Source organism: Schistocerca cancellata, chromosome 3 (assembly GCF_023864275.1).
Source record: "Schistocerca cancellata isolate TAMUIC-IGC-003103 chromosome 3, iqSchCanc2.1, whole genome shotgun sequence".
Lineage (NCBI taxonomy): Eukaryota > Metazoa > Arthropoda > Insecta > Orthoptera > Acrididae > Schistocerca > Schistocerca cancellata.
This window is the reverse complement of record NC_064628.1, coordinates 407,858,227-407,880,193: the sequence shown is the minus strand read 5'-3', so window position 1 is coordinate 407,880,193 and position 21,967 is coordinate 407,858,227. Positions and strand designations below refer to the sequence as shown.

Sequence of the window (21,967 nt, the reverse complement as noted above, 5' to 3'; positions counted from 1 at the left end):
AGGTCACAAATGGGAATCAGTCGTAATATATTCATTTGGTGCAGAGTAGGGGCAGCCAATATTTCGACTCGCAGGGCATGTCCAGCCATGAGTGACATAGGCTCTGCCTCGCCAAACATTTCCCCCACCGTCAAGCCACACTGTCTGAATGCGATTAGAGGGAAGCGGGCAAAACTGCAAACGCGCAAGATGTAAATGGCAATGCAGTCGCACTATATAAGACTTGGATTTATATATCCCATTTCTCAACAGCACAGATCACAAGCAAATTTTCATTTCAATTTAATTATTTTTGGAGCGCTGAAGAATTTTGATCTGGTACGAACTGTCGGCATACAACGAGATGCAGACAGTTTCGTACTGAAGATTCCACGTGAATGCGACTTATTTAGTTTCATGATCGAAAGAAGAGGGCACTAGGAGGGAGGCATGTCGCAGGTTATATGGCTCCCTAAGGTCCACAAGGAAGAGGTACCTCTTCGTCGATTTTGAGTAGCGTTGGAGCTCTGACATATCGTGTAGCAAAACATCTTGTTACTCTGTTGAGTCCTATAGTGGTTCGGTACGAGCACCACATCAAGAACTCGGCTGATTTCTTACGTCGGTTGGGGGAATTGCGTTTGAATGACTGTGATATTCTACTAGGTTTTGATGCGGTCCCTCTCTTCACTCGTGTTCTTCTGTCTGATTCATTACTGTTGATTGAGGTTAGGTTTGGTGCTGAATTAACGAACCTTTTCCAACATGTGTCGATTTCCAGTTGCTTTTTATTCAATAACCAGAAGTACGAACAGAGAGATGGAGTTTCGACGGGAAGCCCATTGTCACCTTATTGCAGTTCGTCTACGAATGATTTCGAGGAACGTGCCTTCTAGTCGGAGGCTTTGAAGCCTGCATGCTTTTTTCAGATATGTGGAGTGCGGCGGCGCGGTTCCTTTCAGGGATTAAACCAGTACCTACCTCTCAACTCATAGCAGCAGATTTAATCTCCCTTTGTACTGCTTAAAGAAATCTACGCCAATTAGCATTTTTATACATAGATAAGGAATTATAAGGAAATTATGGAGTACTTCCATACCATTTATTTTTATTGGCAGCAGAACTTCGTGTTCAACAGGTTTTTTTAACTTTTCCTGTAGCTACAATTATCTGTACTCCCATTACTGGCATTTTTACAAGTTCACTTCTGTTTGGCAACGATTCTAACCATTTTTTTACTCACAGCACATAAATCACTACCACTATCTGCTAAACACTGTACTGCTTCGTTATAGACTTGCAGACTAATTGCTGGCTCACTCAACAACTTCCTTTCGTTGCTAGTGTCAGAACACTCCTCCTACAAATCATTCACAGCCTCCCTTCTATCGAAACCTTCCCTGTTTCCTGAAATTACACAGATTTTCGCAGAATTACCCACATCACTTTTCTCACCCATACTAACTATTCTCTCCACTAATTACAGCTCAAAAAATTTTTCCCGGCGTTTCGCCATTCTCTATTTCCTCTCTCTCTCTCTCTCTCTCTCTCTCTCTCTCTCTCTCTCTTTCTTTTGTCCACAGTTAGTTGGCTGAACTCCATTTTGGTCACCATTTTCCTGCCTCTCCCTTATAGCCTCACAAACGTCGTCAGTTACAGACGCTAGTATTTCTTCTACACTGACATCAATAATCTCCTGTAATTCTGCAGCTTCTGTACTTTCTCCTTCCCGAGAACATTATTCGATTTCAACTTGGTTGCTAAAGACTCTCTGGTAATCAGGTTCTGTCATATTTTCCGCTGATACATCACCAATTTCGTCTGCAATACAGTGTTTATTTCGCTTACGTCTGTCCAAAAACTCCCCTAAACCTCCGTTAAATGTGCAGATTTTTATGCAGCTCGTTTCGTCTGTTGTTACCACCTTCTTCTGCTCCTCACTTATAATCCCTGTCTGTTTAGTTGTAACGCGTACAAACGGTTTTGCTAGCGGGTTCAAATTACGTCTTTCACAGACGGCATTTAGTTTAACGGATTCTGGGATTCTGTAGCATTTCTTAAGTTTACCCCATTTGTTGCATCGGAAAATACGATCGATAATTATGCACCTGCTCCCCTTTATTTCACCTATCATTTACTGGATAGCGCCAGCTCCCGGCACCTCTGCTGAAATTCAAATGTGTGTGAATTCCCAAGGGACCAAACTGCTGAGGTCCCTAGACTTACACACTACTTAAACTAAATTATGCTAACAACAAAACACACACCCATGCCCGTGGGAGGACTCGAACCTCCGGTGGGAGGGGCCGCGCAATCCGTGACATAGCGCCACTCCGCGCGGTTGGCACCTCTGCTCCTGCTGTTCTCACGGTACACGTTAATTCTGTTAAAGTTTACATTTGTCACCCACTTTAACGCACACTTTCTTACGTTTTCCTTTCTGGAATTAATCTTTTCCCCAGCCCAGAAGCTATTTAGCAACTCCATTTGTTTTTGCTTGCCTCAATATTCTTTAAAACCGCCTCTTTAAATTTATCTAGAGTATCGTACTGTTAAGTAGCGATAATCCCCCAAATTCTAGACCCTCCCAAGAATTTAGACGTAAGAAATCCTATTTCTTGTCTGTCTGACCACAAACTAGGTAGAGTACCTTCAAATTCATTCCAAAACCAAGTTGAGAATAACTGCCAACAGTCCACTAAAACTGTAAAAAGTGAATTAACAGATGCCTTGAAAAAAGTTGCTGTTGGAAACAAAGGGTAGATTTTATAAAAGAAAGTGTGCAGAGAGTAGAGGTCAAATTAGCCGCGGTAGGGTCTATATGTGTAAATGATAACAAATTGTTACACAGTAAAATCAGTTCTGAATATGCCAAATGTATGAATGAAGTAAAAAGTGTGTTTGGCCGAGTGGGTGTGTCTGAAGAAAATGTCCTTCAGCTAACTAACCAGGTAGAAGAGGTTGAAAATAAGTTGCTTCAGAATAGCAGTAGATTACGCCAAGTTGAAACTAACCTCAGAGATGGAACTAACGGTAGTGGATGTAGTTTTGTAGCAGAGTCGTCTGAAATCTCATACGTCGCTAACAGGCAGATTTTACGTACTGATACAACAGGAAATATGTCAGTCAACAGCCGGCCGCGGTGGTCTAGCGGCTCTAGACGCTCAGTCCGGAGCCGCGCGACTGCTACGGTCGTAGGTTCGAATCCTGCCTCGGGCATGGATGTGTGTGATGTCCTTAGGTTAGTTAGGTTTAAGTAGTTCTAAGTTCTAGGGGACTGATGACCATCGATGTTAAGTCCCATAGTGCTCAGAGCCATTTTTTTTGTCAGTCAACAGATGAAGTCAGCCTGTTCGTTTTTGTGCTGTACGTGTCCCTTCACGTTTCCGCTTCACTATCACATCGGAAACAGTGGATCTAGCGATGTGGAAATCTCGCGTAAAGACGTATGAAAGAAGTGACACCCAATCATCTGACCACGTTCGAAATCCGTGAGTTCCGCGGAGCGCCCCATTCTACTGTCTCACGGCGTCTAATGACAACTGAGGTCGTTGATATGGAGTACCTGGCAAAGGGTGGCAGCACAATGCACCTAATATGAAAACCGTATGTTTTTGAGGGTGTCCGGATACTTTTGAACACATGGTGTATACAAAACAGTACAAAAATAAATAAACAAAAAAGCGTTCAAGAAATAAACAGAACAAATCTCACAAATATTCTCTTGATCTGTTCCTTGAATGTCTCTGTCCGCTACTGTACTCTGGTGGATGAAAATTAGAACTAAATACTCGACTGAACCCGCTTGAGACCGTCTGTCACTGTGCACGCATGAGTCATTCTCCCGATACTCAGGTTCCAGACAGGAGTGATATAAAGGCACCACTCCTCAAGAGTATACTATTGTTGTTTGACATCGTGGCTGTGAGAATACAGGGTGCCTAGGATGCTGTTTTTCTTGGATTGCTAGACAAGAATTCAAGCAGATCGTATTAATGGAGTTTATTACAGTAAGTTAAATTGACAATACTTAACTATGTGTATTCATAAAGGTGTGTCACAAGCAAACGGCGACATGCAAATAATCAATGTCCTTTGGTATACACAATTTCAATGCAATGAAATATTACACTTCATCAGCCACTACTGTGGCGTTTATATGACGGCTCGTCTTCCACTCTCCGCGGCTACAGTGGAGCTGCGCTTGTATTCTCTTTGTGTAGATGCCACTCCTGTCTTCACGTCAGCATACTACTGATTATGTTTGGTTTGCTGGTCGCTCAACTACGTGGTTACCAGCGTCCCAGCGTACTATTCGGTGACGTCGTCTCACAGCCCTCTCTGCTCTTCCGTTCTTCATCTTCGTACCGGCACTTGTCGTTACACTGGAACATTCCTCTCCCCAAAAGCAACGCACCGTCGTCGTGCAGGGAGCGCGACGACGGCGGGGGAGGCAGGAGTGTGAACGCTTAGCTGGATCAGAAGCTGCTGCTGCAGGGGACGTCAAGCATCCGGACGTACCCCGCCATCCGACCTTCGCTCTGGCGGAAATGTCCCCCAGAAAACGGACCAGAAGGGTACGCGTCCACTATCGGAGGCCAATAACCAGATATAGAAAGCGTCGACTGCTTAAGTGTGGGCGGGTCCAGTTCCATCTGTAGGACGAGAGGAGGCGGAGGAGGCGAAAGCTCCGTCTCCATGAGGTCGTTCCGCGGTGTCGTGATGACACCTTCTGGCAGTGTTGTGGCCGCGGCGTCCTCGGTATCCATGCATCTGGGGAAGAGACACAGAAGGCTTACCGTGCACGTGACAGTGGCGAAGTTGATTTTGATGTTGGCACTGCAGCCCGTCTGGACCTGAAATGAGGTACATGCAAGGGCCAAGTCGACGGACGGTCTCACATCACACCCACTATCTGCTGCCGCTGAAAACCCTGTAAAACACTATACCATGGGGCGCCTGATGCTGAGGAGGGTGGAGCAGGTGGAGCAGTGTCCGATGGTGCGGCCGTGAAGCAGTTCCACCGGCGATGGTCCATATCGTGGTTCCGAACGATAGGAGGCGAGAAACAATTGCAATGTTTGATCCCTGGTGTGTTCGGAGCGAAGTTTGACCATCTGCTCGTTGAAGGTTCAGTTCTGACAAAACATTCCGCTTCTCCGTTTGACTGTGGATGGAACGGTGCACTAGTTAGATGCCGTATGCCATTGCTTTCACAGAATATTTCAAATTCATTTGTCATGAACTGAAGACCGTTGTCTGACACTATGACTTCAGGTAAACCTTCGAGGCAAAAAATAGAGGACAACACCGTTGTTGAGTTCATTTGCACAGCAAAAGGAAACTTGATATACGAGTCAACCACAATCAACCTACGAGTATTCAAAAAAAGGGCCCACAAAGTCTATGTGCACACATTGCTATAGTGATTGCGACTTACGCCAAGCACAGAATTTTTGTGGCGGAGAGGACTGACTTTCCGCATATGCCTGACACTGTGACGTCATCTGTTCTATCTGGGTGTCCAACCCTGCCAAGTACAGTGTCGACGCGCTAACTGTTTCGTACTAACAATCCTGCAGTGTCCTTTGGTGAAGTAACTGCTACATTTCTTTTGCAAAGCTTTAGGGGTCAACACACGTGACTGACCACTGTCATTTTGTACAAGAATCACACCTCTCTGTATAGTGAGGCTGTACCGATGTGCAAAGTATCGGCGCTCAACAGTTTTTTATGTTATGCCAGGAACGAGACAATATGAGCGAATGTATGTTAGCAAAATGTTCAAATCTCAATCAGCTTCCGTCGCCTGTGCAACTTTCCTATAGTTCAGTGGAAAAGATAGAAGCAATTCAGAATCCTGAGGATCGATGTGACAACAAGATGCAGCTGAAGCGTCAACGTCTGTATCAGGGACAAACGGAAGATGTGAAAGTGCGTGCGCATTACCATGTTGAGCTATCGCACGATACACAATCTCGTATTGGTATTGAGACAACAACAAAGCCCATCTTTGCAATCTTTGGGCAGTTGGAACAGGAACCGGTTTCGTCGGATGAAACAAGGACTGCAAAGGCTTGTGATCTGTTACTAAGTGGAATTTTCTGCCATACAAATAGTGGTGGAATTTGGTGACACCATACACAATAGCCAAAGCCTCTTTCTCAATTTGTGAATAGTGACAATGAACTTTAGACAACACTTTTGATGCGAAAGCGATAGGCCTGCCTTTCTCACCTAATCTGTGCGAAAGCACTGCACCGATTCCATAAGAGGAAGCGTCAACTTGCAATACAACTGATTTGTCAGTATCAAACTGAACTAAGCATCGATAACTGAGCAATGCAGCTCTAAGTTTTTGAAAAAACACTTGATTGTCATCTGCCCAGACGCTTGCGACGCAAGCGGTGCTGTCGAGCTGCGGTTTGCGCAGCATTCGGTATGAACCGAATATAATGGTTCATTTTCCCTAAGACTAATTCAGGGACATAGCGAGGAACTGGCAAATTTCGTATGGCTAAGAAATGTGACTGAAGAGGATATACACATTGACTGTTCATGACATGACCAAGATAGTGCAACTCAGTTTTTAAAAAATCACACTCTTACGGTTTACACTTTAGTCCTGCGTCAGATAACACACGAAACAAAGCACGCAAACATTCAGTATGATCTTCAGATGTACGCTCTGCTATGACAATATCGTCCAAATAGTTTGTACAGTTTGGCACTTGAGCTTTTAGCTGTTCCAAATATCATTGGAAAATGGTTGATGTGGAAGCGCTGCCAAAAGGTAAATGCAAATATTTAAACAAGCTCAAATAAGTATTCACCACACACAGTTTTGGAGATTCTTCATCGAGCGGTATTTGCAAATACACGTCACGCAAATCAATTTTTGAAAAGTAGCGACCAGCGCTTGATCTGTCCATGAAATCCTCTGGGCGTGGCAATCAGTAAGAATCAATCACAGTTTGTGAGTTCACTGTACACTTAAAGTCAACACAGAGGTGATTGCGACCTGAGGTTTTGGGGAGCAAAACCAGTGGATTTGCCCACTGACTAGCTTGTATGGGCACAATAGCTCCGCTGTCTTACAATTCTTTAAGTTCAGCAGCGACTTTGTGCCATAGCGCAATGAGAACAGTTCTGGCCTGGCAAAATTTCGACTGAATATTGTCTTTCAGAGTAATATGTGCAACAAAATGGTTAACCTTGGCTAAACCTTCAAAAAAGAGTTCTGGGAATTCTTTCAGCAAGATAGCTACACTGTCTTTTGCATGGAATCACGGAATGCAGACACTGTCAACACACTGCGCTGAATGTTAAAGCCAAACAAATCAAATGGTTCAAATGGCTCTGACCACTATGGGACTTAACATCTGAGGTCATCAGTCCCCTAGAACTTAAAACTACTTAAGCCTAAGTAACCTAAGGACTTCACACACATCCATGCCCGAGGTAGGATTCGAACCAGTAGCGGTCGCGCGGTTCCAGACTGAAGCGCCTAGAACTACTCGGCCACACCGGCCAGTAACAAATCAAATGAATCAAGATCAGATATGTTCTCACAATCGCGTGATTGTAGCACCGTAAAAGTCGTGTATGCGAGTGATACATGACAGGCAAAGTACATTTTTTGAGAACGGGAATGTATTGTTTATTGTAAGCCGTCAGGTGTGTACTAGCTTTAGACAGGTATGGGAAGCCTAATACTTCACATGTCTGACGATTCAGCAATTTAACAGAGGCACCTGTGTCCAACAGAAATTTCCCACGGTTCCCACAAGGAAGCAAATGAACAAAAAGTTTGTTGTACTGGCATAGCATTAAAGAAACTGCTCGCTTGCTAGTTTTGCTACTGCCTGTTGCAGACTTCGAATATACTGCATTAATGACATGGACCTTGTGAATAGATTTTCGTGAGTGGGCTGAATTCTTAAGTTCGTTCCATTGCAAACATACGGATTGGGCATGTCCTTTCTTGCCGCAAATGTAACACTGCAGTTATCAGGAGGGGCAGTCTTGCTATTTGTGGTGCGAATAATACTGTGAGCATGGCTTAATTCTGTACATCCGTGTAGTGGCCTGTTTAGCGAGCTGCCTACGTGGTGTGGAGAGTTGTTTATGTGGCATGGCGAGCGCGACCTGCCACTGCCGAATGGGCCAGTTGCAAATAAGGGAATCAACCTCACAAATTGCTGGCTGCTCAGATTTACTGGCTGACAGGGCATCTTAGTCATACTGATCTAGTATTTGCACTGCTTGATGAAATGATGGGTCAGACTATTTCAAAATATGTTCTCTGAGTTTGACATCAGTTACATTGTACACGGTCGCATCACACAACATAACATCTGAATATAAAGCGCCACAAGCACATTTGAATTTGCATTTCCTTGTCATATCCTGCAAATCTGTTACCCACTCGCAGTAAGTTTGTTCTGACCGTTTTTTGTAATTAAAGAATTGATACGTAGCTGCTACTATTTTCACTTGTTGGTCGTAATAACTAGCGAATCTACAACCTGATCATATGAGATTTCACTTGGTGTGGCGTTAGGGAACAGTTTTTTGTAAGAGCCTAAACACTGCGCTGTTTACTGTGGACAATAGATAGGGAAGTTTCACAGTACCTGGTACATTGTGAGCAATTATGTTGTCTTAAAACAGTTGCAACCACTCGAGCCACTCTTATTCTTGTTCATGATACTGGCGAAAAGGCGGTGTAGCACTGGGAGCTGCATGCTGCATTAGTAATTTGGTTCACCATGAGCTGCTGTACTGTGTTCAGCAGCGAGGATATTTGCTGGCTCTGAAACTAAAATATCTGTATTAGCTGTGTTGCATCTAAAGCTGGTAGCTGTGGCGACTGAGCAGGGGTTGGGATAGATGGAGTGGGCCTGTTGGAAGAGACATATGCGCAAGAAATAGACAAGGCAAGCAAGAAATATAAGTACAAAAGCAAAGAAAATTTCTGCAATGCCCACATGAAAACACTGATTAGCAAAAATACGATAAGAGACTGTCAGAGCATGTAAACACCCCTGCAAAGAAGAGACAAGAGAAAATTAAGGCGCCAGCAAATCGCAAAAGAAAATCCCGTGGCTGTGGGGCACGGGGTTTTTCTTTGAGTCCTTGTCGCCAATTTTTGTGTCTGACCACTTGTCTAATACACAGTGCCTAAGATGCTGTTTTTCTTGGATCGCTGCAAAACAACTCAGGCAAATCGTATTAATGGAGTTTATTACAGTAAATTAAATTGACAATTCTTAACTTTGCATGTTCACAAAGGTGTGAAAGGTGTGTCACAAGTAAATGGAGCCATGTAAATGATCAATGCCCTTCAGTATATACAATTTCAGTGAAAGCAAAACAATACAGTTCATAAGTCACTGCTGTGGTGTTCCTATGGTGGCTTGTCTTCCACTCCCTGCGGCTATGGCGGCGCGGCGCTTATGATCTCTTCATGTAGATGCTGCTCCTGCCTTTGTGTCAGCTTACTATTGGCTGACGTCGTCTCACAGCACTCTCTGCTCTTCCGTTATTCATCGTCATGTCGGCGGCTGTCTTTACAATAGAACACAATTCCAACCCGAATATTTATTTCACGGTGAAAGTGGAAAAGGATGGCTGTCGTCCATTCCTTGGTGTGTTGGTACGTTGGGACATGCCGTTTATAGGAGACCTACTCACACTGACTTGTGTCTGCAGGCTGATAGTTACCACCATACGGCTTAACATGACAGGGTACTGCGTACCTTGATTCACAGGGCCCATACCCTCTCGGACTCTGAAGCGCTGTCAGCTGAGTTAGCCTGAAGTCACCTTTCGTCAGTGTGGTTATAGTGAATGTCAGATCAAATGTGTGTTGCGCTATCGACCAACTGTGCACCGGGTGAGTGATGATAATACTCTACAGCACTAAACTCTACAGCCTTTTTGTCTTATGAAGGAAGCATTTCAAACAGGATTGGTCGTATTTTTTGGATATGTGATGTGAAGAGTGTTTTTCGACCACCGTCTAAGATCAGGATCCTTTTAGGTTTCGTATAGGATGATCTTGGTTTGCATAAGGCGCGTGTCTAAACTATTCCTTGCAGTTGTGGCATGCCACATATTGGTCAGACTATCAGGACTGTTGAGGACCGATGTACCGAGCAACAGCTGCACATACACAACAGCCAAGCCAATCCCCCATTGTAAAACATTGTCTTCGGACCGGTCATCCTACGGAATATACCAACTGAGATATTCTGGTATGCACTTCCAGCTATTAGCATAGTGTTATTAAGGAAGCTGTTGAAATTAAATTAGAAAGTAACCTCGTAAATGGAGGTGATGGTTTCTCTTTAAATTCTGCATGGAATCCTGCTCTCTCCATTGTAAAAAACAGAGGGACCGACATTATGCTATTTCACCCGTTGATTATTAATTTAACTAACGATGACTTGTGACTTCGGTTATCTTTGGTTTGTGATGGCGATAGTGTTTACGTTGTGTTTTTGTGTTATCTTTGCGGAGTCTCTGTGAACACAAAGGTTTTAAATTCGCTTGCATAGAGCTTAATTGCTGCAGTTTTGTCTTGAAAATGGCAGTGTGTGCTCCTGACGAAATAGCAATGGTTGGCGACGACGTCATCCGACTGCATTTCCGAAAGTTATTTGAAACACAGTCCAATTCCTTAAGCTCACAGCCGTTAAATTAAATGAGAAGCCTGAAGAGCCCGTTGTGGCCTTGAAAGAAGTACAGGGATAGTCTCCTAAATGTCTTCAGGACACTACCCATTTTAGATATGTATGCGAGCTGTTTTTGAGACAGAATTCCCGTTTCAATCAGAAACCCATTTACGTTAAAACTGTCCAGGTAGTCTATATTACTTTCTTGAGGTAAAGTTTTCAAGTCTCAATAATAAAGTTGTAAATGTGCTATAGTATTCCGATCGACATATTTATGTGGAAGTACTTTTTTTATTATGAAACTATATAAGTCACAATTACTTAGAAACTTGAGTGCAAAAATCTATGAATCTGTCTGCATTTGTCTGTGTGCTGACAGTTTGTGTCAGATATAAGCTTTAGCGCGCCAAAAAGAATTAATATTGAAAATTTGTTTTGTTTGTGATCTATGTCGTCGAGAAATGGTAAGTATAAAACCAGATCATATGTAGTTTGACTGCAGTGCTCTTTAAATGCGACGCTGTAACAAGTACTGTAACTATTATTTACCACTGTACTTTTTAACACATTATAAAAAGACTTCTTGTAGATTTGTGATTCAACACTTACTGATAAAGCTAAAAGTTATCATAAAAATATTACAACATTACGAGATAAAATTATAGCATTCCAATATTCGTAAGAGATGTAGACAATCGATATATCCTATTCTGGATAACAGTTAGAGCCCTCGTAACGTTTTTCTCCCTTCGTGCATGTAATATGAGATTACTCCGAAGATGTTATGCACTGGACCCATTCCTCTCCCAATCTGCCGTTATTGTACGTATTTTTTAATCACATATTACATTCACTCTGTTTTGTAGTGCTGAAACTGAAATGGTTTGAAGGGGCAGTTTCTCTTTGGCAATTTGAAACTTTCTTTATCAACACTTATTTTATTTTTAATATCCATTCCTTGAAGAGCATGTTTTTGGGGAGTGCCTGTGAGACTTTCCGGACGTCTTGATCAAGTTTTTCTTCGTCCTGGCCTTAGGAAACGGACGCACCACCTCAGGTGAAAAAGTTGCAACCTCAGACGCTTTAGGGGCCTTGCTCCTGTAGTCCAGGGTTCTCTCAATCTATCGTCGGGGCCACTTTGGCTCTTTTACGAGTTTGGTATGTCCGAATTTATCTTAGCGCGGAACCCGACAGTAGAAAATTATAATCTTTAAACGAGCAAGTTACCAATTTCAGAGACTCCTTACAAACTATTACTTGGTGTTTCTACTTGAGGCACAGTAATAGCAAGAATTTTTTATGTAATCTGCAGGTTTTGTTTTCTGCTGGGCACTGAATGTATGAATATGTGGATTGTGGTCTGCTTTCCGAATATAATTGATTCGTCATTTTCTGGCAAATCATTTGCAGTGACACATGACTTATACCAGATTCTCTCGCCACACTCCTGACTGATTTTCTGGAATTTAAATCTACCTCGGCAGTAATTCCATAGCTTCTTGTGGAATCTGTTGTATGCATAACATTTGTTAACTTACTGTAAAAGAGCTTAAAATAGATTATTTTAATAATTTCTTGTCGACACTAATCAAACAAGGTAACTATTATGACAGATGTACAAAAATAATTCGTGTTCACTGGAAATGAATTGTAACGTCTTATGACTGTCCCCATGTACACTGTTACAACTGTGCGCTTACCGCCATATTAACTCTGAACAGGTCCATTCGTACGAAAAAATGCATAATTAATTCCTATAAGAAACAAAAATGTAATCTCTGACATATATTTATGTATTAGTTAAAATAATTCATTTACCCAGAAATCTACACAAAGAAATATTTCAAAATTCATTTTCACTTCGTTGTGCTAAATAGAAGTCCCACTCTCCCACATGAACAACTGTCAAGTAATTATCCACGTGATTGAAGTGAACTGAAGCCTATTTCCACTTCTGAGAAATTCTACATTTGCCGGTGGATCTAATGTGTTACAACTGACCCTGCTACTTTTGACTGCGCATTCCCCTATACAGTTTTATGAATGCGCAGAAAACATGATATTGTGTTATCGTGATCAATTCGTCAGACCGAATATCTTTTTGTTACTAGCTATCAAGATGGCGTAGTGATAAGTCAGAGGACCCACATACGGCAGAACAGGTGTTCCAGCTGACCATCCAGTTCGAGGTTTTCGGTGGTTTCCACAAACCGCTAAAGACATAAATCTGGAAGTTCCCATCGTCAAGGAGACGTCTGATTTTGCTCCCTATCCTATCCTAATCAAAATCTCATCGTCGTTTCGTGAAACACATTTCGACGAGCTTCCAGCATGCTGGTGTAACTTGGGTCAGCAATAGAGATGGGCAAAACTGTTCTTTTCAGAGATCGGATCAGAACTGTTCACTCCCTGAAATGAACTAGCTCTTTTTCATGACTCACCACTCATTCACAATAGAAAATAAATGGAAGGCATATTGCCCTTTAAACTTGGTTTATTCCAGTACTATACCTGTATTTTGATCTTATTTGATCCTATGACAAAGTTTTTTATTACTGATTTATTTTGCACTATCGTGGTTTTTTGGGTGATCGGAAAATGTTGTATCTTGAGATTTACATTAACAATATATTTGGCTATAATGTATTAAAATTTCATTAACCTTGTACAAATACATCGCAAGCCGTATATTTTTAAAGTGAACCTTTCCTTCTGAAGACGCCTAAAATCGCAAAATCCGTAACAGAATAAGAAAAAAAAAACATAAATTTGACTGTAAGACTAAAGTGCTGCATATAGCCTTATGCAGAATAAAACAAGGAAAATATTCGTGTATCACATTTTGCGATACGTTTATCGGTTCACTCGTAATTAAAGTGTAAATTCGAGTGTCCATAATAAAAATCCTATAGTAAGAGGAGTCATCAGGAACCTAATCTGATCAGTTTAAACAAATAAAAATAAAATAAAAACAAATGATGTATACATAACATAATAATGTATTATACATAGCGGTATTACTACAAAGAACAATATCCAGTAGAGACGAACTCCGATCCAGAAGCACTGAGTCAAGCAGGTCGAGCCGTGACCTGTATTACTGCGTGAGCTAAGACCGCAGAGACCAGAGTGACACCAGAGTTGCTTTGCTCAACGCTCTGGCTAGAGTCGAGAACAGTGGGGTGAGCGTTGAGCGGGCGAGTTCCGAGGGTGGGGGAGCGGTAAACGGCCACCAGTCACCCGCTCCGAGACAAATCGTCCGTTCTCTTGCGAGCAGGTTGTTGCAAGTAGTTCTTAAGTTCTCCGCTAGGAGGCTCTCTGTCCTGTTGCTCGCATCAACTGCCCAGAGGGCAGGACGTGCGACTGCAACGATCGCCGACAGAGTGCGATGCTAAGTTAAGCTGCACCAGACACTGCACGCGGCAGAGGATGCACAGAGACGGCACGGCATATGTGAAACAGAAAATCCAATGGGGCACTGCACAATGCAGGCAGCAAAGGTAGAAGCAGGGCAGAGGCCGGCGCCGGCTGTGTTGTGTGGCGTGCACTGTGCTCTGACCAGCAGAGGCATCATAACAGATCGTATGAGAATGAAAATTTGAGGAAACATTTGTATGGGCGTAGGGAAGAGAAATAACAAATAAACGTTGAAACAAACATATTTTAAGTTATTATTTTATTCATAGATACAATTTTCAGCACTTGCAATATAAACCCATCAACCCATCTCTCTCTCTCTCTCTCTCTCTCTCTCTCTCTCTCTCTCTTTCTTTTCTCTCTCTCTCTCTCTCTTTCTCTCTCTGCCGTGGGAAACGTTTGGAGCTACCGTTCTTTTTTTCTGAATCACTGATTGTTCACTCCTTTCAAAGATTCAACTCTATGAATCAGTTCAGGAGCGGATCCCCCATCTCTAGTCAGCAACCTCTGTTAATCGATAGGACGATAAACCATTCCAAGTATCAAGTATTTCGCTTTACATTCGATAACTAGACCCATTTTCAAATCAACATAACAAAGTCGAAAATGGCATTTCAGAAGATTTGAACAAAATGTGTAACGTACATTCATGTGTATTGTATATTCACAGTGCATACGGGTAACTCAATTATCTTTATACACTGTGCATGTACATTACACATTTTGTTGAAATCTTTGAAAATATCCTTTTCTACTTTATTACGTTGATTTTAAAATGGGTCTCGGCCAGAAATTAGTCAACAAATGATAAATAAAATATTTGCAACTTGGACTACTTTTCATTCTATTGACTTACGTTTCTGCCTGCTTTTTATTACCAGAGGTCGTTAGGTACACGGAAATTCTCTGTATCAAGTGCTTATATGCCACTTGACTGATGCTAGTTAACTACTCAGTAAAATTTCTTACATCACTGGATGAAAAATTCGACATCTCCTTAAAAGATGACTCCAGTCTCTTTAGATGAGGTGAATGTGCTGCCAGGCCCTAAAGTGCTCCTCCACCGCTGAAGTAACTCCTGGCACTGAAGCGTGTATGTGCAAGTTGGTTTTATGGGTTCATTGGTAGACGCGAAGGCGTGACCGAATGGCAGAAAAGAGCTGTCTTGTTTGGATGTGCCCTTGACCAATCCGTAAATGAAGCAGGCATGCTTTGAAGCGGGAGAGGGGAGGGGTTTATGGGCATCTACAATTTTTGGATTGGTTTGAAGCGGACTACCACGAATTTCTCTCCTGTACCCTCTTCTTAAAGGGGGGTAGGACGTGAAACGGGCCGACTTGGAGCAGAAGAGGCACCACAGGACATTTTAATTTACACTGTCTATACTCTTACAAATAAATTCATAAAACTTTGCTAGCATGACAAGAAATGATTCAGGATTCACACTCATAGCAGAGAAAGTTAAAAAACATAACAAAACAATTTTTTTTACATGTGAAATTTCATCATTTTTCACTTGGTATTGGCTGCATTTGTTGCTGTTGGTACACTTTTTTTCTTAAGTAAGAGAGATTCTTTGATGAATTTTGCACAGCATACAAACCATACTTACAGGTGTATGGGACTCTAGAATTTCCTAAATCTGTTAAAAACTGTGGTAAAAATGGAGACAATTAACTATAAAATTCGAGTTTTATCTAAACACGAAGTTTAAAACGTAACAGCCTATTCATTTTTCCATAGATTAAATAAATTCTAGAGTTTCATACGCCTGTAAGTATGGTTTGTAAGCTGTGCAAAATTAATCGAAGAATCTCTTACTTATGAAGAAAAGTGTACCTATAGCAACAAATGCAGCCAACAGCAAGTGAAAAAATCATGAAATTTCAGATTTAAAAAATATTATTGTTTCGTGTTTTTGAACTTCCACTGCTATGAGTGTGAATCCTAAATCCTTCCTGGTCATGCTGAAAAAGTTTTATGAATTAATTTGTAAAAGTATAGATAGAGCAAATTAAAATGTTCTGTGGTGCCTCTCCTTGAAGTCGGCCCGTTTGACGTCATACCTCCCTTAATCTCATAGTAGCACTGGCATCCTAGCTCTTCTTCTCGCCAGTGTTTTCTACACGTTGCTCTCTTTGCTGAATCTACGAGAGATCTCTTTATTTCTTATCCTCCTTGCCCATATAATTTTCTGTATGTTTCAGTAGCACCGCATCTGGAACTCGATTCTCTTCTTTTCCGGTTTACACGCTGTCCATGATACATTTCCACACAGTGCCGCGTTCCATACGTAAATTCTCAGAAATTTCTTACTCAGATTGAGGCCGGTGTTTGGTACTAACAGACTTCGCTACACCGCATAACAGGCAGTAGGAAGAGCGCTCGTGAAAGCGTTCTAACCGGCAGAGATCGGAGACGAATGTTACTCCTTGTCATTGTCAATCGATTTCCAACCCGGCAGGAACTGTTGCTGTCGGTGAACGCTGTTCCATTTAAAACAGTTTCCGGGTGAATATTGCGAAGGAGTCTTCTTGCAACAGACATCTGGAATGTGGGCGTTTGAAAGAGGTCATTACTCAAAGCAGAACGCTAAGCCGCTGGGCTTTAGTGTGACAAACAATGCGAAAAGTAGACAGTCGGTTACTGTAGCCGTGTAGTGATATACGACAAGTTGCAGCCGCGCGTGATTAGCGGAGCGGTCTCAGGCGCTGCAGTCATGGACTGTGCGGCTGGTCCCGGAGGTGGTTCGAGTCCTCCCTCGGGCATGTGTGTGTGTGTGTTTGTCCTTAGAATAATTTAAGTTAAGTAGTGTGTAAGCTTAGGGACTGATGACCTTAGCAGTTAAGTCCCATAAGATTTCACACACATTTTAACATTTGACAAGTTGCAGTTTTGCCTCGTTTCAAATAATGTAAGTCGTCGAGTGTGCTAACAGCTCAACGAAGCATTTAACCCGCTGTGAGTGGACGGCATTGTACAGTTGTGCTATGGCTCTGTCACGTTTTGGGAATGTTAATACATGCTATGACTTGGGTACATGAATCAGGCTGACAGTTCCTGGCAGATTAAAACTGTGTGCCGGACCGAGACTCGAAATCGGGACCTTTGCCTTTCGCTGGCAATTGCTCCACCATCAGAACTACCCAAGCACGACTCACGCCCCATCCTCACAGCTTTACTTCCGCCAGTACCTCGCCTCCTACCTTCCAAACTTTACAGAAGCTCTCCTGCGAACCTTGCAGAACTAGCACTCCTGGAATTAAGGATATTGTGGAGACATGTCTTAGCCACAGCCTACGGAATGCTTCCAGAATAAGATTTTTATTCTGCAGCGGAGTGCGCGCTGATATGAAACTTACTGGCAGATTAAAGCTGTGTGCTGGACTAATACTCGAACTAGGGACCTTTGCCCTTCACGGGCAATTGTTTTCCATCTGAGCTACCCTAGCACGATTCACACCTCGTCCTCATAGCCTTACTTCCACCATTGATTGGGTAGCTCAAATAGTAGAGCAATTGCACGCGGAAGGCAAAGACCCTGAGTTCGAGTTTCGGTCCAGCACACAGTTTTAATATGCCAGGAAGTTTCATATTAGCGCCCACTCCGCTGCAGAGTGAAAATCTCATTCTGGATGAATCAAGCTGATTATTTCAACATTCTCGGTGACGAAGTGCTGCTTTTTCTTCTACAACCACAAGATGAGTATGCTGTGAACACACCCGTGTTGCAAGATAGCAGCAGTGTTCACATGACTGCAAGCGTACGTTCCTGGTTTGATGAGCACACAGTCATTCTGTTACCCCTCAGCTGATCCGCTAAATCAGTCATAATCCCATAGAAAACAGCGGGTGGAACGTAGCAGCCAATATCCCCGCAGTTTTGTATTTCTACGCTATCTAATCGTCAATGGAACGGTTTGCTAGATAAGGTATACAGGATCGAACTAGTGGACTCTATTCCTCGCCAAACTGATACCGTTATGAAACAACTTGCTCCGGCAGTTTAGAAATTACTATAATTTAAATTATTTCACAGTTATACAGTTATAACCGGAAAAATACTGATTAATTTAGGACCAAATGGGTAGCTCCAACGATATGTAGTAGGGAGGATGCTGGGACAATACATGTTAACGCTATCTAAAAAAATGTATTTATTTTTCTAAATACTCAAGACTGGTAATTACTTTGCTTACTAAACCGTGAGAGTTTCAATTAGTATTTACTTAAGACCTTGCAATGAAACCAAATACCAAAAAATTAAACCAACCTTACAATAGATTAAACATCAACTTCAAAACTTTCGGAGCGTTTATCAGTTTTAAAATTTCTTTAGGTAAACTTTACAATAAAATTTTAGAAAATAAAAATTCGCAATTATCAACAAATTAAATCACTTGAAAGGTTAGTAAGCTAATGGCAAGTAGGCCAACCCCTTTTACAGTAACTGAACACCAAGTGCCTCGTTACGAAAAGAGCTCCGCTTATATAGCGGATTAACATTACACAGTGCGGTCGGTTGGTACCGCTCGTACACGCTACGGCATGGATATCAGAAAAGTTTTCATAATATCCTCAGAGATGTACAGGAGATCACTCTCCTCAAGCCATATTGTAGAAGACCAGGAAGAAACGCTTACACCCAAATAACTCAAGGATGAAGGAAAAACATTTCCACCAAACGAAACAGGAAATGAAATGCCGATTGTGGTTGAGGAACATTTCACACTTAGTGCTGAGTTCTTGCTTATTTTGGAGGAGGGGCGGAACTGGTAAACCCCGGGACCCCATCGCAATGAACGGAATGAAACAAAATAAATTCTCGAAAAATTCAGTGTTGTAAAACAGCAAACACAAGTAGATATTGACGCAGCCACTGTTCTTAAGTGATAAGTTTCTTTAATTTGTTTCTTGTAAATAATGAAAATAGGATATCGAGTTTTCAAGAACTAACGTCAAAAAAATTAAACCGCTAAAACTCAGTAAAGTAAATTTCGGGATAAGAAAAGCGATAAGAGAAATTAAAAATTTTTCTATGAATCTGCTTCAGGTATTGAGAATACTAATGAACGCAATGAGATGTAGATATCCTTTCTTTTTATTTTTCGTAAACTGATTGACGAACAAGACAGTTTCTTCTTATAAAGACTTCCGGTAACGATTTATGTTTTCGTCAGGCCTGACGAAGTCCACTTGAAGTCCAGAAAATGTCGTCCTGCCTTCAACAAATGTACAGTTCACATCTGGAAGACTCAATATTTCTACTTGAATGTTTACACTTCAAAAGCTTCATCTGTGGGGTAATGAATGAATACCAGTCACATTGTCTTCCAGAACTGTGCAAGGTACTAAAGATAGGAATGTTTACAAAAATTTGATCATAACTCTTTCAATATATTTGAGTACTCCTCCATCTAATTTCATAACTGATAGGTGTTTTTCTGCTGTAAGATGTGTAAATAATTATTTAAGGACATTATTTTAGTTATCTTGGTGTCCTATTTACTGAATCAGACTTGGCCGTGGAATTGGACTATGGAGAAATCATAAACTTGTTTCGAAATGGCAGGGCAAAGAAAAACCCTTTGTTATTTAAAAAAGTAAGTCGTTTGCCCCCTGGTACCTTCTAAAGGGAGTATAAGTGGCATGTATTGCTTATATTAAATTTTAATGAAAGCACAATTATACTATTTGCGTTTATATCCATTGTGTGACACTTTATCAAGATTTTATATTTGTAATTTTTATAAAATCACTGTTTTAAGTTTGCAGCTCATAGGTAAGCATTACACAGACAGAGAAACAAGTCCACTTGCTAGGAAAAAGTTCATATTTCAAGTCTTGGGGGGGGGGGGCTAAGGGGAGTGGCAGCAGGGATTTTTACCCAGGGACACCAAAAGTCCTCAGTGCAGGCCTGCATGTATTAATCATATTCAAGGCGATATTTTTACATAAGCATAGTTTCCCACCAGTTCAAAGTTCTGAATAGTGATTGTTAGTAGATTCACATTCCAGTGACATTGCAGTGTGTAATTTAATTTTCTTGACCTTTTTTTTCCCATTACTGCCAGCATATTTAATAAAACTTTTAACATTTGTTTGTAGCTACACAAATCTTTCCCTTCTATCGTTCCTCCTTTTGTAGTATAACATTTCCTATTTAAAGTATTTTTCTCTATTTTAAATAATGATGTTATGTAATGTGGAGCTGGGTTTTGGGACTTGGTAGATAACAGTCTATAAAGGAAGGGAAAAATTTTATTAATTCACTGTGGCTCTTGTAATTATTAATGTTAATCATTATGTTTACTGCTATTAATTATAAAGATGACCTTGAGTTACTTCCAGATCCTACTTTTATCTGAAAACAGGAACTAATTAATTGAATAAATATGAGTAATAAATCTGAACTGTCAGCATTGATACAAAGCACTGAGTTTCAAATCGGCTGTCGATAGTTTTCTTCAATAAACTGCTATTTCTGAGTATTCCAAGACATTTCACTAATGTACATTTAACATATAATCAAACAAGTAATTTTCACATCTTCTTCAGTTTCTTGGGTAGTTTACAGACATCGACTTGAGAGCAGCTGGCTCTCAAAAAGTTGGCGATAAGAATACCAATAGTTCAGGTATGACCAAACTGAGAAACAAATCTTCGTGGTCGTGGAAACTTTTGGTACATGAAATTACAACAGAAAGTAATAACAGATAAAATAACATTTTTATGAATCATAAAAAGGCAAGAATCTGAAAGTTTATATAAACACAGTGAACAATATAACACAGGAATCAGATTAACTTTTCAAGGAATTTGTTGACAGAATAGGAATGACCCATAAGGAAACTCTTCAGTTTTAATTTGAAAGCAAGTGAATTGCTGCTAAGATTTTTGAATTCTTGTGGTAATTGAAAATGAATTGAGCAGAATACTGCACGCTTTTCTGCACAAGAGTGAAAGAAGTACAATCCAAATGCAGACTGTATACCTGTCCAGTATTGACTGAGACAAAGCTGCTAATTCTCTTGAATATGCTGATACAGTTAACAAGAAACAACATAAAAGAATATATAAATATATTGAGGACTCACACCACTCGTTACCTGAACAGCAAGTTTTTAAGCCAAAAATACCCTTTGAGAATCAGAAGAGTTATGCCAAAATATAATACCATGTGTCATAATCGAATGAAAAGTAGACTACCTTTTCTGTAGAACTATCACTTACTTCAGATACTATAGTAGTAGTAAAAATGGCAGCATTAAGTCTTTGAACAAGATCCTGAACATGGGCTTTCTATGATGGCTTACTATCTGTCTGAAAACTTAGAAACTTGAATTGTTCAGTTTCACTAATCTTATGCCCATTCTGTGAAATTAAAACGTCGAATTTTGTTGCACTGTATGTTACAAACTGTAAAAACTGAGTCTTAATGTGATTTAGCTTTAGTTTATTTTCTACAGGACTCTTTGAAACAATGCCAACATTGCACACAGCATCCTTTATTACTAAGCAGCAGCATCAGCAATCAGAAATATTTTAGAATCACTGTAATACAATTGAAGGTACATCATTTATATAAACAAGGAACAGAAGTGGCTTCAGCACTGATCCCTATGTCATCCACCTATTAACTGTGCCTCACGTCCACCTCGCACCATAGCCATCCTAAGCATTGTGTAGTAGGACATTTTGCTGTCCATTCTAGTAAGAGGTGAACCAGTTGAGGGCTACTCCTCGTATTCAATAATGGCCCAACCTCTGGACCAACATTTTGTGATCAACACATACAAATTTCTTATTTAAAAAAGATGCCTAGCAATTTGTCTGACCCATTCAGTACTTCACAGAGAAAAGATAATATAGAATTTTCTGCTGTTAAACCA

At 41.0% G+C, this 21,967-nt stretch overlaps 1 protein-coding gene across 1 annotated transcript in view; it reads left to right on the top strand.

The window, feature by feature from the left end:
• Window positions 1-21,967, top strand: part of LOC126176729 (zinc carboxypeptidase-like) — a 138,411-nt gene that overhangs the window by 43,003 nt on the left and 73,441 nt on the right. The gene's annotated exons all lie outside the window — the stretch shown is intronic.